General features: G+C 45.1%; 1 non-coding gene across 1 annotated transcript; it reads right to left on the bottom strand.

Moving 5' to 3' along the window:
- Positions 1-15,996: 15,996 nt before the first annotated feature.
- trnI lies at positions 15,997-16,077 on the bottom strand. The gene has a single exon. It is a non-coding gene; the product is annotated as a tRNA-Ile (tRNA).

Here is a 16,077-nt window from a genome sequence, read left to right on the forward strand (position 1 = left end):
ACTTGCTGAAATTAACGTTGAAATACAAAATGTAGAAAATGCTCTTCGAAATACTCGAAGAATGTTAAATGGTTTCTTGAGGCATCTTCCCCACCCCAGCCAACCCTTTCCTCAGCTGATGCCGACATGCTTCTTTTAACTAAGATTCCATTCTTCGAAACAGAAGGCCGGCCAGCCCATAGGTTATATAATATATGTATAAACCACAATAGACGGGGTCTTCTGAGCTCCCTTTGAGGCTAATTCGAAGAAGAAAAGCAGATTCCGTATCATGGGGATGGTCCAACCGGGTGAACCAATTCTTATCCTTCCCCTCTCACCGCCCATGTTTGCAGAGACGAAAGGGAATCGGTCACCCGGTTGATAAGATGTATTTCTTTGGTAAATTCTTTTTAAAATACCCTTCCCTTAAAAAGAAAGAGAAAGAAAAATGATACTTGGGATCGTCCTTGAGTTGCCTGCAGGTAAACAAGCGGTTGGTTGAGGTTTGGATGGAGTCTCGTTTAGTCACTCGCTCGGGTGTATAAAGTATCTAGCTGATGGGTCGATTTAAAGGCATAAGGCTCGACTTGTAGCAAAGAAGGGGTATGCCCAGAAGCTCCTTCGAAATTATCACAGGAATAAGTGCACAGTTGCGCCCTCAAAGTGAATTTGATGAAGGCCTACGACACAGTTAGATGGGACTTTGTAGGCGTAGTCCTGAACATCCTGGGCTTTCCGGAGAGGGTAGTGCAATGGATCAGGGAATGCATCTCCACTCCTCGGTTCTATATAAGCATTAATGGGGAGCTGAATGGTTTCTTTCCTGGGGAGAGAGGGTTGAGACAGGGCGACCCTATGTCGCCATACATCTTTGTTTTGGTTATGGAAGCATTTTCTGGGCTGCTGTCCTATATGGCAAACCGAGGGAGATTTAGATTCCACTGGCGGTGTCCTTCAATCAAGGAGAGATCTACTTCAGTCTATTTCCAGGTAAGGCAGTGGTTTCTTTCTACTCGACGAGGACTATTCTAGTGAATGAATGGAGTGATGACTAGAAAGGGTTTCCCCTAATGTACCGGATCCTACCTAAGAGGGCAGTACCTTCCTGAAATCTAGGGCTCAACAAGCCACTAATTGTGTAGACGTGTCTGCTTTTCCGCTCAGAAAGGATGGGATTCAATTCATTGTCAAACAAACTGTTCCTGCTCGGCCCTTCACCAACATCCTCCTCTCTACCCTGAACTCCTAGACCGGAGAATAGCTTTCTTGATCTACAAACTTAGGATTCTACAGAATATTCCATATTACCTGTCCCATTCGTTGGATACACGGAACACAAACTTAACCTTCAAGTTCAGATAGTGAGAGAGTGAACAAGAAGCAAAAATTCTATTAATTAGATTCCGCTATCAAGAGAAGGAATACCCGGCAAAGTCCCATATCCTCATGTGCTTTGGGATTCCGTTTGATCTGGGCTTGTCTTGCATTACTTGCCTTGTTTTCTGGAAAAGAAGTCTTCCATGCCGGTTCCCGTCCGGCCTTAGACTAACTCGCAGTCAGACAGGTTCGTGAGATCATAGTCTGATTCTTCAGATCCTCGCTTCCATCCCACTAGACTAGAAGGAGGACCAGCAAGAAGGAATCAAAGGTAATAAATAGCTTTCTCTTCCCCTCACTACGGGATTCAGAAAAAGAAAGAGGGTCGACGAAGTTGAGTTCAATGCTTTAGTTAAGGTAATTTCTTACTTCGGACCCTTGTAGCTCTGCTTCCCCACGGAGCGGTAAGGGAGGACAGGACCTATCCGCGATGGCGAAGGTTGCTTTTAGTCCGTTTTGTTCAATTCCACTTGCAAATGAGGTGAAAGTTCTTGCTCGAGTTCTGGAGTGAGGCAGTTAGTTTATTAACTGAGTGAGGGAATATGCAATATTTGAAGGTTTGCGCACCTCTCTCTATTGTGAACATCTTTGATACCTTGTTAGAGGTTCAGGTACGGAAATTAGGATATAACCCACCCAGAGAAATGAAAAGGATCATAAGAAGGACCAAAAGAAAAGGGCGGTTCCACAACATTGAGGGGTGGCAGCGGTTGTTAGATCCGTTCAGTCGAAAACCTCACCCGAGGGCCACGTCCTGAACTCATAAACCAATCTCTCTTTTAATGACATGTCTTTCTTCACTCTTGACTGCACTCGATGACTGCTAACCCGGATCTGTGGACTGAGAACGGCTACCTACACTGTGGAATGCATCCGTGTTCTTGCTCCTATGCGTATGCTGATTTGGCGTTTGGCGGGTGATTCAACGTATTCGGATGCCCTATATCCCTGACTCGGCTGATTTTGAATGGAATGCCTTCCCTACCGATAACCCTTTCAAAGGAAGATTCCTTTTCGGCTGACTCTCCATTGGCTGATGATGATACTTCTCCTCAAACCGCTTCTTCTGTTTGCTGCTCTTTAATCATCAACCTCGATCTCAACCAGGCCAGGATGGTTGTCTGCCCTTTCATTCCTTTGATGCCTTTCTATGGATTATTCCCCCGCCTCACTCGCGAATCGTCCCTTCTTTCTTTGTTCTCGGCATGACCCGTGGCTAGTGAGAAGAGCAGTCTCATCCATTACAGCCGAAAAACCTGAGCCACCACTTCCTAAACTAAACCTCATGGTGAAGAAATGCACTCCGCTTCAAACCTTCTCAAGGAAGCCGGAAATAGCCGGTTGGGTTTTCCAACCGAGAAAGAAATGGGATTTGGGGGAATTTTTGTTTGAAAGAACATTTCCTTGTCGATTCTTCTCCTCGTTCCTTTTATCTTGGGCATCTCATACTAAGACTAAAAACGAACCCAATCTCGATATCCTCACTCATGGCACACTTTCTAGATATCTATTTTTTATAGGCGGCTTCACAAGCGAGAAAAGGTTCTTAGCGCGTCCTCAAGTGATCGATCGGTTTCTACTCTGCTAGACGGAGACCGGCTTGACCCTAAGGTTGAAAGCTCTTTGGGCGCTGGCTTTTCAAAACCTATATAGCTTAATGAGAGACACTAGTCAGATAGAATTCAGATTCCTTGCTTTGCTTACTATAAGCAATTTTGGTATAAGAAATGATGTCTATGATGCGCTGTCGCATATGCGCTGTTAACTGAGATGATTTCCTTACCTTACAATAGTAATATAGTTAATAAGGGGTTGAGGGGTGTATACCAAAACCCGCGACGGAGGACTGATCTCCTTCTTCCTAGAAGCATCAAATCTTCCGATGTCTTTGTAAGAACAATAGTCAATTGAGCCACGGGAAAGCTTGAAGATCGGAAAAGCACCCTTTTGAATAGCAAATTAAACGCCTCGGACCATTCATTTCTAGCCCCTCCGATCTATAGTAACTAGCCTCTCTGTCCCGCTCCGTGGGCTTCTATACTCTCTCGTCCGTTTAGGTCAATAGTGACTATACTATCCCCTCTGGGCACGGGAAAGACATTTCTTCAATTAACATGACTTCTGGTGACCAAGCAAAAATAGTAATAGAAAAGAACGCAATGGATCTTTATTGTTAATTGAAGAAATTCCATCAAGCGAAGATTCCCTTCTCCATGTGTCAAATGAATCAACAATTATCATTGCTTCACTCGCAGGCGCATCCACGGGACACCCATCCCAGACCACAGCTTCGGATTAATTTAGTAGGAGTAGGAGTCGAAAGCAGCACGGGAGCTATTAGCCTTAGGTTCGGAAAGCATATTCTTTATAGAATATGAATATTCAACGGTTGCTTACGCTAATATGAGAAAAGGTTAGGGAATGACTAAAGAAGAACCACATGAATAGGTAAACCCCTTCTTTACTATTCTTTTATTCTTTTTTGTTGATTGGGTTATGCCCTTTTCGTGCTGGCTAAGATTGAGAATACGACTCAAACTCCTAAGCCAACATATTCTGATTGATTGGCTTTCTGGGTCACAGGGTGCTGCGATTGATGACTTTACTGCAGGTGTGCCCTCCCTTTCACTTCTACAGGAAGAAAGATCAGCCGGGATTCAATAGAGAGTTCATGCCAAAGGGTATACTACGAGAATTTTTTTTCATTAAGCTTCCACAATCGATTCGTGAGCACAGACGATTTGATAAAAGAGGATTTCCTTGATTCATTATTCTAACGGTATAGAAGGGGATCCTCGGTGTCAAACAGACGAACAGTTCGTCGGTCGGGCTTACTTATTCTGTAGGCGGGTTGCCTCTTCTTAGTAGACCCTTTTTTACTCTAATCCCCTTATGTTTAGTAAAGGAAAGACGAATAGCTTCAAAGCTTCCTTGGGGTGATAATAAAAGAGAATCTTGGCTACTCACCGCCTAGCTTCCCTTCTTCCTAATGGACTACGAGGACCCTAGGACTGAGGACTCTTAGAAAGAAGGATTACCGTCTTGCGTACCGTACTGGCTTATACCCTTATTAAGAACAGACTGGCTAACTTCCTGGCTTTTTTTATTCAAAGAAGGCAAAGAAGGAGAGGAAAGCACAGACACAGACGGGAAGGGCCCTAACGAAATGGAGTACTTACGCCCACTCTCGACCTGCCAGCCTACTTTCTTAAACGAAGGAAGGACAGGGCAGGCATACTCTTCGACAGACAGAAGGATTACCACTGACTTGCCTGGAAAGGCATACTCTTAGAAGGAAGGGACAGAATTTTCGTTATCCAGACGGCTGCTGCCTTCCTTACTTCCTTTTCTGCCTTACTAATGGAAGCGCAGGACCTACTCTTAGTAGAAAGCATGGCGCCTTTGTCCTCTAACAAACAGAAAGAGGAAGGGGTACCCTTCTTGTAGACTCAAACCACTCGCTTAGACAGCTAAGTTTGTATTGCCGAGGGCCTTGAATCACAATATGGATTGGTGTTCCGATTCGAATCTCACTGTTTAGGCCTCGGAGACAGGATGATTGGGGTCTCTTTTCCTACACGCACGCTAGCTACCCCTTGCAAGATCATCATAAAGAATGAAACCTTGTGCCATTATCACCAAAAGGAAAGACTTCATGTATTCATCGTTCCTACTCCCCCCTGCGCCTTTTGGTGAACCGGAAAGCCGTTGTTGTCCCTCTCCTCTGGTCAGGTAGTGAAACAAAAGAACGCATTGCCCTCAATAACGAGGGTTTCTGAACGCCTTTTGAGTGTCCAGTCACGAACAATCACAACACGTATTTGAGCCGTCTCGTTCTAATGGATTATGCTTGTGCTAAATCGACCGATCCTGGAGAATCTCCGTTATTTGACTTGATGTAAGGAACCGTTACTGGCGAATCAAAAGGGTTCAATGACCATACTCCTCTATAAAATCCATCTCTCGATCACCCGAAAGGACGGGCTTTTTACATGCTCTTAAGTGATTGGTTGCTCTTTCTCCGATCTTGACTAAAGAGTGAAAATGCCATAAGAGAAGTCCACAGGTCCGGTCACAAGTCCAGCGGTTAAGGCGGTTATGCAGTCATTGGAAGATCGGGTTAGGTAAGATCCTTGTCGAAGGGCATAGCAATGAAGCAGAGCTTTCATTGTAGTAAGGATTAGAGCGCGGGCGTCTACTCAAGGATGGGACTCCATATTCTTCGAAAAGCGAGCACGGGACTCAACGCTTTAGAAAGGCCTGGTGGTCTATAAGATCGCGGCTGCTTTTAGGAGCCTCGGTGATCCCACTTTCACTGAGACAGAGAAGCGAGAAGCCTCGATAAAAAAGAAAGAAAAAAATGGAATAGGCCTTATCCTTATATAGATTCAAGAAGCGAAAGCTTCCTGCGAGGGATCCATACATAGCCATGGGGCCTTGAGAAGACCGACTTCTACGCAAAGCCTAACTACTTTGGAGCGTGAGACACGTAGGAGTTTGTTCTATTCGCTTGGGATTCTCAAAGGTCTTTTGTGTGTTCCCAGATTCGATCTTTTGGACTAGAAAGGAGCAGGTGAATCAGTCACGGTTCTTGCTCTGGTCTCGGGCGAGGGAAGCGAAGGATAAGGCGAGAGTGAAACGAAGTAGTTCATTGTTAACCACTTCTTGGAACTAGAGAGCCATAAATAGGCATGCAGGCAGGCTTAAGCTCTAGTTTTTCCTCTTATGCCATGGCAGTTTACTCACTTTGGACGAAAGACAGATCTCATATAGATATTAGATATAGATCTCCTATATATCTCCAGCCGGATGAAATGAATCAGATGGGATCTCACTAGCCGAATGAAACTCATTGCATCATCAGCAGCACCGACGAAGAAGTGGTTGAATCCGACCTTTTTCTCTCTATGGATTCCATCAGTGTTCATTTATGGGGAGAAGCGAGTCAGCCTGAAAAGGAAACCCCCTAAATCTGAAGAGGGCGATAGGATCAATCAGCATTCCATTTTTCATTTCAAAAGCGGAAGGGTAGACGTGAGTTGAGGATTTGATCGATGCAATTGAGTCTGGAGTCTTCTTTACAGTTTTGTAAAAAAATTCTCTTGTTTGGTTTTGTTCATGCTTGGTGCCGGGTTGGATGCAGCACCACCTCTTTAAGTCTCACCTCTTTGCGGTGTGTGCGATACCAAGATTAAATCTTCCCACTTTTCTCTCTATCTAGCTGTGAGCCAGGTTTTTCAATATCTGGTTCGAAAGGACCAGGAAGGGGGCTAAGTAAACATCTTGAAAAGAAGGAATGAAGGCGCTATCGGGCAAAGAAATGCTCTAGTCAAGCTCAATCTCTCCTAAGCCGGGACGGAGTGAGGAAAGCGAGTCAGGTCAAGTATATCGATAGGTTTGTTTGAAATCTGACCTGTGGGTTGAGCCAGATAAGGTTCAATGAAATTGACTTGAAACAGTGTGTGTATCTACCGTCCTTTAGAATGTAACGAATATAGGAAGTGAAGGTGAAATCCTGGACGTAACTCTTATAGGATAGTCGTTCGATAAGTTCAATCCTGGAGATTGAAGATGGAAGCTTGCTCGTGCGGCACTCTTATAGGAAGTTCAGGAGAAACTGCTTGTTCTTGTTATAGGATAGCGAGCCACGAAATTTATCATATCAGGCAACGTTCGAAGCTAATCAACTCATTTGTGAACGATAGATAGGTGGAAGGCACATGCTTCTCTTTACGACGTAAAGGAAAGACCTCTCTTCTAATTCTATAGTAGTTCCTATGTCGTAAAGGAAAAGAGTTTCATTTCGGCATCTATGGGTCAACGAGTTTCTGGAGTCTCTTAAAGAGGGGATCGAAGCAAGGTCCAATCCCATTATTCTAAATTCTTATAAAGAATACGATCATCTCACAGATGAAGAAGTGAGCAAGCCTTTCTCCAATGGATTCTAACAGCGCAGACTAGGCACCTTTATCTGATTTCCATTTCTATATTAGTAAAGCCCCTTGTTTCAAGGCTAGGGTCTTCCCCCAGGAACATGGTTTAATTGCTATTTTAATTTAGCAGCATTGGCCGTAGAATCAAATATTGACGGTGACTGACCACTAGATCTGTCGATCGAGATCTTGGTCTTCCTGCAGTGCTATAGGCTTTTGACTCTCTCTCTCTATGGGCTTCGGGCTAACGCCCTAGATCCTCCACTAAATCCTCCAACGGTGAGACTGAGTGTATTACTTTGTCTTAAGACTACAGAGGTACGTAAAGTAGAGGTCCCTCAATTCAACTATCTCTGAATACTTTTCTGGGTGACCAAGACATAGACTAAGATTCCTTTGTATCCGGGCGCTTACCTCGCTTGTTAGGGATCGATGCTTCGCCTCATCCGTGCTCATTGGAAACCTTGACTCTTCAATAGAGTCATCTTAACTTAAGAAAAGTGGTACTTTCTGTTTGCCTTCCCGTCTTTTCTCAGCGGATCAGCCGCATACTCCGAAGTAACGTTAGTGACGGGAACGTAGCTATCTTTTGGTCAGGTTTTCTGGGGGTTGGTTCCTCTACTAGAATAGGTTCCGCTCGCCTCACTTCTTACCTCTTACCTCTTACCGGCAGGCTGTCAGGCTTTATTAATAAGTAAGATATTGTTGTTCTTTCTAAGTGAATATTCTAACGTGTAGCTCTGTCGACCGCCGAAAACTAGAATATGTTAGTTAGAGAGTGGTCTCTCGTCCCGTCTATACCTACCGACCTGTGTCGGTTTCGGATAAAGGTACCTTTTTATTGAAGGTCGTGGGGGAGTATTGCATGGGTGACTTCCGCGCCGTAGCGCCTTCGGGGCTCTAGGCATTTGCTATTATACCCCTTCTTCTTTTCTTACCTCGACCTGTTCGTGCTGCGGAGCAAACACCTACTTTGAGGAGAAAGAAATCAAATACTTTCCTAAAGTGAATTCAAGCCGGTACATCAATCATAAATAAAAAGAGAAGCTTCAGTTTCATGCTTATCTATGGAATATCGCATTATTACTGACCTTTCAAAAAAATCCTTTCCCCATGACGAGCTGGTCTTCCCTCTCGTAAGGGTGTAGATATCATCGATTCGACGAATCTTGTCCTTCGTCTTTCGCGTGTTGAAATAATTTACCTGGTGTGAAAAGTGAGCCTAAATTGAATTGGAAGTCCATCTCTTCTATGCAAAGTAAGTTTAGAAGAATCTTTCGTTTCACGCAGATCATGTACTCCTCCATTATCATCATAATCACATGCCATAAAACGTACAAAACCCTACATTTGGTGAATTTGTGGCCTGAGCCCACTTCACCCCGTCTTGTTCTCTCTTCCCCATCTTCTTTATCATAATCTGCGCTTGCCCGCTCCCTTGACCTTGACATTGACAGTAAGTAAGGCCTGATTCTCATCCTTGCTTGAACTAGAAAACCTTGGACAGCGGGGACTGATACAGATGGTCGGGTAATGAATGAAGCAACTTCCTATGGCAAGGACTGGTTGGTTCGGTCTTGTGGGATGGCTGAGAACTCGAGTGGGCAGGGGCCGTTTCCGTCCATCGAATATAGGTGACACATTCATCAAGCCCTTTTACTTAACTTAGTAGCACAGCCATTCATCCCAGTTCTCTAGTTCTCATGGCATTTGGCCTTCCTTTCTTTCTCGGTCGGGTCGCCTGGCAGAAATGGGAGGGCAAGGCCCAATAGCTAGCGGTTATACTCCTACGATGGCTCCAGCCAGACCATGCACGAACAAAATCTCCATTTCTAGACCAAACAACCATTCCACGGATAGGCCCTCACTGTCACTATCAAACTACGTCTTTTCTTTCGTGTGTCACTAGGTGTTGATCTCGAGTAGGTTAGTGCGAAGAAGTCCTCTTGAAGGGACATGGACCTGGTAACCAACCTTTAGTCTCATTTCCAAATCCTGGAAAGGCCATTCCTTTCAAACTATAAAGCAAGCTAAGCCAGCAAGAAACCATCGATCCGGGTAGCAGGAGAAGTCTAGAAATAGGAAGAAGTAGGCAGAAGAGCGTGAAGGACGAAAGAGCGGTTGATCCTGTCCCGACAGAATACCACGTTATTTGCTCCTCTTTCATCTAATGGGAGGGACGGCTAGGTGGGTTACGGCATAGGCATTCTTCAAATCCGTGTGGAAGCATACGAAGAAGGATTCGGACCAAGAGCTCCAGCCCGATCCCTGTGATCTCGTACTTGGTGTTCCCCTCTTTTCTGTTCGTCCTGGTATGGTATGTACCCTTTCACTCCAGGGAAGGTTCCCGAGCTGGCCGCACCAAATCCTGGAAGTGGCACCGCTCTGGCGATTGGCAAGACATATCCGAGGAGCGCTGCCTGAACGAAGCGTGGGCGTCAAGCATCAAGTGGAGGCGCCGAATCGTTGCAAGAGGGGGCGGGATCGACCGGTCAGAAGTCAAGCTGGCCAAAAGGCATAGGGCCAAGGCTGAGCTGGCAGGCTCATCTCACTGATTGTGTGCTTTTATTGGATAACATCCATCAAGGGAAAAGCTCTATTCCGTTTCCACAACGTGTTGGTTTCCCGCTCAGCCCCCTAAACACTATGGCATCAAGGTCGGCAACCCCAAAGGAAAGGGTCGGGCCTCAACCAATCTACTTATCTCAACCGATCTACTTATAAGTAATAAGTAAGGGGAAAGCCACGAATATCGGGGAAACTATTATATATAATTAATAGGTGTATCCTAGAAACACGGGCTAGAGTAAGCGCCAAGCGCTGGCCCATTAGTGGTGAAATTCCTGCTTGCCTTTCATATCATAGTGAAAGATTGAGTGAAAGCCCACGCATGACCAATATCAATGGCTTGGGATCTTTTCTTGGAAGAAAGACGAAGCGGAGATCTTTCTCTTTCTATTCATGAAAGAATGATAAATAGAAGAATTCGAGTGACTCACAAGGGGAAAATCCAGATTGTTCCAAACGGGTTCTCAAGCAAGACAAGCCCCAGGTAGTGGACTTAACTAACATCACTGCCAGACTCAATCCATAGAATCCGTTTCGTCTCAAGCCTAACGGCTTCCTTCATTGCCCTTACCCGCCCGTTAACTAAAAAAAATCTTTAGTTCGAAGTTCAATACTACTAATTAGTATTATTAGCTAGGAAGCAAATCCTGTAGTTAGCTCGAAACCTTGCAACCGGGAAAGCAGGAAAGGTTGCTAGGGGAAAGAGAACTACAAGAAGTCTACTCAGTCCAAGTACTCCTTCTCGATAAGTAAGGTAGGAGCAGCTTGCTGTTTAGTTCCAGTAATAAAGCTAGGCTCTTTGTTGGCTATTCATAGATCTGGAGTTCTCTTCTATTGCTGATTTAGCTGCCTTCTTTCAGTGCAGTTCAAGTCCGCCGACCTTCTGGTAGGTTCCACGGGGTTCTCAACGTTGCCGTTACAATTCTTGAAGCTGCTGATGTCCCAGCCATGACCGGTGTCTCCGCTATCGGTTTCCGTGATCTAATCGGCAAGAGCCTTCATCCAAAGACTCACTGGAGCATGAAGAAATCAAAGTCTACACTACGTAATTCTCGGGAGAATTTGTTGCGTGATTCTGATGATCAATCGGACGGTTGTGATTCGACGACTTCGTCATCATCATCGGCAACAACTGCTTTAAAGGAGTGGAATGGGATAATGCGGGAATTGGAGAGGACGAATCATGTAAGGTCTTCATCAGACGGTGGAAGATTGCTTTGCGGATTGGGGTTGTCGCCAAGGAAGTCTGCTTGTCTGCTTGCTCTGGTAGCTGGTCCCTAGCTGCTGGTAGAGGGATAGATTAGGAGGGATTTTGAATCTTGCTTATTGACTGAATTTCCGGTACCGGGGGTTCATCAAAGTTCGGGAGAAGCGTATGGATGGCTACCAGAACTTGACTCTTCAGTGGAAGAACTCGCTCCAATGCAGCATTCGAGGGAAGTGGGCACCTGGTCTCGTTGAATATGCGAGCTGTAATGACCAGAGATTGGCCGTTAAGCTGCCATGACCATAGGTAGGCAGTGCCAAATGAGAACTTTGCGAAAGAAAAAAAAGATAGCTATTGTAGGAAGTGGGCTCTTTGCTCCTTCCCAGATCAGACTAGCTTCGTAGTTCCGTGGATTCGAACGAAGTGGTTCCAACGAACCGGGTAAGGTATGAAGCAGCATTAGCCTCAGAATCCACATCTGAATCCCCCTACGAAGCAGAATAATCCGCATCCGATTGCTTCATATGAATCATACAAAGCAGCTGAGGCACCCCAAGCGGCAGACTAGGATACCCCTTTTTTCAGGAAGGAAGAACGAGGCCTTTTCAGCCTGACCCGATGAAGAGGGGATTTCAAAGAGAGGGTTATAGCCCTACCAATACGTAGAGTAGCTCGGTAATGAATAGCCCAGCCTCCCTTACCTTGTGAAGTGAAGCAACCGAAACCCTATTTTCTTTGCTCTCCTTTGGATGATCAGTCTCCCAGTAATATCCCAAGTAGTGAGCGGTCCAATTGTCTGGCGGAAGCCTGTTGCGCATGATTCTTTCTTTGCTATGAGAGTGAAAGCTGCTCAGAAAGGTCTCTTTAGTAAGAGACTATGCCTTTGACGTTCTTCATTGGCTTTGGTGCGGGTCATCCCCTTCTAAGGCAGATCCGTAATAAGCGATGGGATTCCAGGTGATGAAAGGAGGTGTAATTGAGTAAGTGAGAAGTTAGGTTCTCGGATAGGAATGAATCCCCGGAAGGACACCTTGCCTTGCTCTGTAGCCGGAATAGATAGATTCAAGGGGCGAAGGAAAGTCGGATGAAAGTGATCCTAATGGAAGTGGAAAGAGACGACCGCTTCTGCCTTTTGTTCACATGAAAGCAGAAGACCAAGGGTGAAACCCTCCTACCAACAGACTTTAGTAAGTAGTTGGCTTAGTCAGTGAATTCGGTGAATAAGTGCGTGGAACTCTTGCTTGTTTGATGCTTTCCAGTGGTAGTTGCGTCAAGCAGCATAAGCACTTACCTGACCATGAGTGTAGAGTGTAATAGGGCCATTTTCTCTTTATGAAATGGGGAGTCTGATCCCCAATAGGAAAATAAAAAGAGAACCAATCTCATTCGTGACACACGTTGATTCGAACAAAGTACTTCTTTACTCTTTCTTATTCTTAGGAGAATTACTCCCACTCCGAAATAGCTGCAATGCTGGCATGCTGATCCGCGATTACTAGCGATTCCAACGAATTAAAGTAAAGGCTAATGGCCTTAACTACTTAAACGAATCAATCTCCCACTTCTCTACTTTAGTAAAAGGAGGGTCTTGCTGTTAAGCTATCTTTCTGCTGCTCATCGCTTTCAGACCTATCTTTGTGCTTACACTACAATATTATGCACCTTCCCAGCTTGGGTCCTCGCTTTGGGATGAATTCCTTCTACATGTTGAGAGGATCCGAGCCTTGAATCAAGACACAGGAGTTTGATCAAATTGGGCGTGGAACGAGTATAAGGGAGTTGGAGCAAAGACGACTAACAACCCGTCTATAACTGATGATTATCAGTTCCCAAGCTCCGGCCTAAACACAACTGCCTTTTCAACCCACTTGTACGACTCGGTTACAACTCTCAGGTCCCAATTGACACCTGATTTCTGATAGAATACCAGGTCTGCTCTGCTGTAAAAGCTGGCATTTATGGCACTGCTGCCACCAAGAATGCTTTCCCCACTCAAGGGAGCTAGTCTCTCTCTGGTTCCAATATCGTATAAAAGAAAGGAAATGGAAAGTCATGAGCTTCTCTTCTCCTTCCGGAAAGGCACATCCATTGTGGGGAAAAGGCTTGGAGCTTAAGCAGGACCTGTGAGGGGGCCTAGCTAACTTTCTTCTCTGTTGAGCCATTTCTTATGCCTGCACGCATTACAAGTCAAGACCTTTACGCGGGGGCGGCAACTTTTAACCCTTCTTTCTATTAAAGAATTCCACAGGGACTGATTGAGAGCTCGTTCTTAAAGAAGGCATGTCCTAGGAAGGAGGTCAGGTCTAGCAGGCAGAAAGGCATTGAGAGCTCCCTCAGCAACTACTAGTTCAACACCAGACTAAACGGTTGGAAGTAAGGCATCAGATGGTAGACGGAGAGAACTAATAGACCTTTGACTCATTTACTCACGGGAACTACTAGAGTTATAAAGTCTCAGTCTCACGATCCGATCCGTCAATAACCGATCAAAACCACGATCAATAGAAGAAGAAGAAGATTTGTCCAATAGCCGACTATTGAGAATAGATAGACTCCCTACCTAAATACGTAAAGGTAAAGCTATCACTACTTGCCAGTGGTGCCCATTCGCTATTCAGCATTCGTTGATAATTGATCGACCCGCTTGGAGATTGGAGTACTACTGAAACAACTTCGTGGGAGGCGGGTTGATCTTGGTTTACAATCCTCTTGAGGAGCATTCAAAGATCTGTAAATCCCTTACATTATGTCATTTCGAGGTAGAGCACCCAAGTGATAGAGAATCTGGGAATGAAAAGAAAAGGACACGCCGATAGCAGAAGTGGTGTTGCTTGAAACCGGTGCTGAATAAGTGGTACTGCTGGCGCCAATAAATCATGAACCCCTTCTTGTGGAGCCAATCGATCATGAAAGACTTCGTTTTGAGTCGTACCCTTTCTGTTACTGGATTAGAGGTCTTCTCGCGGGTAGGGCTCTCCTAGCGAAGAGGAAGTCTTCTTTTGTACCGTGGTATAGTTTCATTTGTGCTCTCTTTGAACCCCGCTTGCTTGGCAGAGTGTCCGTTGTGCTCTTCTGGTCAAGTCCTTTGCTCAATTGTAATTCTAGAGGATCATGATAAGACCTACTAATAAAGTTAAAGTAAGTAGTGCTCTCGAAACCGAATCTGAAGCTTGGCACGATCCTTTTTCGTAGACAGACTCAGAAGGCAGCCTCGGGCAGAAGCGTCATAGACTTTAAAGAATAGGAAGGAGATCCCGGGCAGCTCTCAACTTAGTCCCCAGCGTCGGGCACAAAGAAAGAGACTTTCTAGAACAACCAAGGCACGAACAGGAACGAATGGATCTTACCTGACCAACAAGGGCACATGAACAATGGAATGGAATAGATGGATCTGACCTACTTTACGAGCGTACGAGCTCTCACTGGTGGGCTTGGATCCAATCGAAAGGTATTAGTGAAAGGGGGACTTGCATTGCCAAAGGTGGAAATAACTGGGATCACCTGTGGATGTCTCACTAGAAGAGGAATTGGTAATATTCAATAAGATAAAGAGAGTCAGCATAGAAGTTGCTTGGCGGATATTCCCGGTGGGTTACCTGGGACTGATCAACAGGGACTACATAGCATTCCTTTGACTAATTGGGGTCTTCCACCCATCCTTATACACCTCTTGGTACATATCCAGGTCAAAGAGAATGGAACGTATCTAGAGATCTACTTAAGCTATTAAGGGAATCCGGGAAGAGAGGGAATCGATGACTCGTTGTCGGTGTTTAGGGAAAAGGATGGATTACCCATCGCATCGTCCGGCGAAGGATTTAGATTAGAAGGATGAAAGAGAGTTCATACACAGATTGAGTAGAATTGCCCGAAACCCTGGTCAATCAGTAACAACTGATAATCGAGCAGTCCCTCACAACCAAAGATGAATGAACAAGGAGGCCATTTCCGGGGACAAAGCAAATAAGGCTGGAGAAGCCCCCCTCGGCCTAGCAAGGAATTGGGTGGACTGACTTCCCGATGATCAGATTTTTAATAGAAAGCTAGGGCTTGGATCGTGGTAGAAAGCTAGGTGATGGCGAAGGAGAAAGCCAGAATGAAAGGCAAAGCGTAACAGGAGGAGGGAAGAAGACTTGAATGTATCCCTTATTTTCCTTTTTATGCCACTCCATTTCTGTGAAAGAGATTGATTGTCGGCCCTTATACATGAAAGGGCAAATGTTTGATGTCGAAATCCAGCGCATCCTGATAGATCCCGGGTCTGCAGTGAACCTCCTGCCATATCGAACTCTTCGGAGGGTTTACAACTAACGATTTGGAGCATGAAGATGTGACGGGTTTCAATCAAAGCGAGTCTAATACAATGGGATCGATCACTCTCCCGCTTGGAGAGCTTGAGACTAAGGTGTTATTCTATTCTATGTGATTGACGTCGACACCTCCTATCGCGCTTTACTTGGGAGACTGTGGCTTCATAAGTACAAGGTCGTGCCCTCCACTCTCCATCAGTGCCTCAAATATGTTGAGAAGGGCTCAGAGAAAAGAAGATATGGGGACTTGCATGCATCCCTTTTCTGTGCTGGAAACGCGTTATACCGACGCTAAGTTCTACTTTTAACTAAACGCGAACAGTCGGCATTGCAAGCAGATAGAGAGCCCCCGCCCATTTGAGTCGTTGCGAGCCGGAAAGCGTACCGGCAGTTTGAGCCGCGAAAGGGCCGCAATTAATTCTATTATTATTTTATTATATTAATATTAATTAATTAATATAATAAACAATATAGAATATTCTCTATCTATCTATAAACAATAAGAAAATCCTTTTTTTTATTGTTCATTCCTGGGAAGAGGAAGAAGCAGATAGAGCAAAGACCTACCCTTTCCGTCCGCTCTTTCCGAAGTGAGCAAATTGCATGTAGAGATCCGTAGGGGCTTATAGTTTAATTGGTTGAAACGTACCGCTCATAACGGTTATATTGTAGGTTCGAGCCCTACTAAGCCTACCACCCC

Source organism: Citrus sinensis, mitochondrion (genome assembly GCF_022201045.2).
Source record: "Citrus sinensis mitochondrion, complete genome".
Lineage (NCBI taxonomy): Eukaryota > Viridiplantae > Streptophyta > Magnoliopsida > Sapindales > Rutaceae > Citrus > Citrus sinensis.